The sequence below is a fragment of the Octodon degus genome, unplaced genomic scaffold (assembly GCF_000260255.1).
Source record: "Octodon degus isolate 3935 unplaced genomic scaffold, OctDeg1.0 scaffold00347, whole genome shotgun sequence".
NCBI classification, from domain to species: Eukaryota; Metazoa; Chordata; class Mammalia; order Rodentia; family Octodontidae; genus Octodon; species Octodon degus.
This window is the reverse complement of record NW_004524923.1, coordinates 167,647-171,195: the sequence shown is the minus strand read 5'-3', so window position 1 is coordinate 171,195 and position 3,549 is coordinate 167,647.

The window sequence follows — 3,549 nt, the reverse complement described above, 5'->3', positions numbered from 1 at the left end:
AGCTTGACTAGCTGCCTCACTCTGTTTGGATGTCTGTCCAAGTAGCATGACCAGATAGGGCCTCTCTCCTTAATCTAGCTCAAATAGAACACCTCCTAGCCCAGTGAGCCCTTATCATCTTACTTTTTCTTAATGAAAGTTATTGCTAACTAATGATTTTGCTTACTTGATTGTTTTCCTCCTCCAACTAAAATTCCAACTCCAGGATGGCAGAGTCTTAGGTTTATTCAGTGCTGTGATCCCAGCATCTATCCCAGGGCCTGCTTCGGGGAAGGGATCTGTAAGCATTTGTGAAAATAATGAAACAATAATACAGCAGTAGCTGGAAAGCCTGGAGTGACATGTAACACTGACATATTTGAATGGCTAATCCTCTAGAAACACTATGTGCTGTGAAAGCCTACATACGTCATATGGTGTGAAAGATCTTGGGGACAAAGATGAAGCATCTCCAAAGCTCTGCTTGTCTTCAGGGAGGATTTGTTTGCACAGATGCTTTTGGGCTGTGTTACATGGCTCCTGTCCAGGAAGTTGAGTTTGTAAAGAGGGTAGAGTCCTCCTCCAGCTATCAGCATTACTGCTGTTCTCTGACTCACTAACTCCCTGTTATAAGCTATTCTTGAGCTCTTATAATTATTGGGTGAAATTGGTAGAGAAAAATCACCAACAAGTCTTAGGAGCCCTAAGACGCTTTTAGTTCTTCCTCAGACATTGTGCTTTGAGCCTGTGGTGGCTTGTGTGGTAGAGGCCCAGGAAAGATGAGTTCTCAGTTATAATTTTGGGCTCAGGGGCAACAATGAGATTGAAGGCCTGAAGGCCCTCCCAACAAGGACCCGTCCTCCCATGTACTTGCATTCCAACCTCTCTCTCTCCACTGTATCTCTCTGATACTTTTCCCACTATGCAGAAACAAGATAAAAGTGAGTGTGGACCTGTAGTTCCTCAGGGAAGTCAGCTGAGCAATGCCTGCCCAGAGACTCTGTTTCATTCTTTTCAGCTCCACAAACTTTAAAAGATCTTGAACATTAATTTTGCTATATATTCAGATAATGATGTTGTGTCATGGGTTTGCATCTTGCTTTGGCCTAGAAAACATCACCCCTTTCTGTGTGAGGAGCTTCTGTGCTCAGTGTGTGTGTGTATGTGTGTATTCATTATGTTACAGAGCCTTGTGTTCTGATCCATTGAATTGTGTACCGATTTTTGCACCAGTAATATTCATTATCTTATTTTAATGTTTGAATATTTGGTTTTTGGGGTTCTCTCTTTTTATTAATTTTTTTTGAGAAACAAATAGCAGTGAGACAGTTCCAAAACAGATTAGTAAGACAGTTACAATATTTAATACATTGCACATTGTTGTCTTCGTAGTAGTTATTCATAGTACAACATGCAGACATGATATCATGTCCAAACAATATTAGTACAAATCTTTCTTCTCATTGAATTAAGAGAAAGGAGCTATATATCTATCCTATTTTGAATATATATCGCTACAAAATGGTCCTTCATTTATATCCCCCTTGTTTGCTTTGTTTGTCAGAGATGGATATTCCATTGCCATTTAAATATTGTAGGTGTGTGAATTCAGCAAAAATAATACAACTAGTACAGTAATCCATAATAGTCGTGGGTTATCTGTAGGACTGGCAATGTCACAAGTTGTTGACTTGAGCCTTTTACACATCAGCATATTAATACGGCTTTGCTTTCTATACCTTGTTTTTATACTTTTCTGCTGGATGATTAAGACCAAGATAGAGCAAGCTCTATATAACAAGAAATGTAACTTTTGTATCTGACAAGGTCAGTCAAATCACCTCAGGATTTACCCTGAAACCCTGTACCGCAGTTTCTAGATCCTTTTTCAGTGTCAGCCATGTGGATGATTCACGGCCATTGCTTGACCAATTTGCTCTCTGAGAAAGCCTGAGAGAATGTTTTCTCTCCATGTGACTCTCCTTAGGCACATTATACATCATTGATCTCTTTCCTCTGTGGATTCATAATCTCCTTGATCAGAAAATTTGGAACACCACTGAGTTACTGGATGTTACAGTACAGGTTTTCTTATGTCCTGAGTCCTCACTGATCTTGAATGGGTAGGGCCAAAATGTTGGCTATTCTTGCAGCCTTTCTTTTTCTCTAATCTGTGGTCTATAAACTTAAGTTGTTAACCTTCTAGAAGAGAAAGTTATTATCTGTCTGAATATCAAACATCTTAGACATAACATGGAACAGGTAATTTACATCAAGTTAAAGTTTAAGTCCCTACAGAATGTGAAGAAAAAAAAAATGTTTTAAAAATAGGAATAAATAATTACATATTTTACACAGAAACTTAGAAATCTAACCATATACAGCATTGTAGAAGGGCAGTCCTGTGACATTTTTTTCTTGTCTCTTGTTTTCATTTATTACCCTTTTTTAAAAACAAACATTTACTTGAGAGACAGTGTGGCAGTAATTGATATGACATTAAAAGCAGTATGTATTTAGAAGACCAGAAAGACAGGCATTCCAAGCATGGCCATAGGATTATACATTGCTATCTTCAGTGCAGTTGCTTAGTTCACAGGTATCAGCATATATAGTTAGTCAGGGTGAGAATCCTACCAATTAACAGCTAGTTTCAAAAACCTGCTGAATATTCTCAGGATCATTGCCTTGACCATCTTGTGAATATAAATGTATGGCTTTGCCCCTGCACCTCAGATTGTATATCCTTTGTGAGTGTCAGTAAAGTGGATGAGTCACAGTCATTGCTTGGCCAATGTGCTCTCTGTGAAAGCCTGAGAGAATATTTTCTCTCCATGTGACTCTCCTTAGGCATGCTCTACATCATTGATCACTTTCCTCTTTGGACCCATAATCTCCTTGATCAGAAAATTTGGGACACTACTGAGTTATGTGATATTACAGTACAAGTCCTCATATGTCCTGAGTCTTAATTGACCTTGGAAGGCTAGGGCCAAAATGTTGGCTTTCCTTGCAGCCCTTCTTTTTCTCTAATTTTGGTCTGCAAACTTAGGTTGTTAACCATCCAGAAGACAAGCTTATTGTTATTACCATACAACCTAGGCTGTTAAGCTTAACCTCACTATCTGTCTGAATATCAAACATCTTAGGAATAACATAGAATAGGTATTTTTCATCAAGTATTGATACATTGAAATTTAAGTCCCAACAGAATATGATGGAAAAACATTTAAAAATTAGAATATATTTTTAAAATAGGCATAAAGAACTATATAATTTTTATTTTTACATGTAAGTTCAAAAATCTGACCATGTACAACTTTGAAGCAGGATAGTCCAGAAACATCCCTTTTCTTGTCTCCTGCCTTCATTCACCATCCCCTTCTTTTTGAACAATCGTCTACCCAAAAGACAGCACAGCAGCAACTGGCATGTTATAACAAGCAGCCCGTATTCAGAAGAGCAGATTGATAGTCACTGCAAGCATGAAACTACTATTACAAATTGCCATCTTCAGTGCAGTTGCTTAGTTCACAGGTGTCAGTATATATAGTTAGTCAGGGTGAGAAT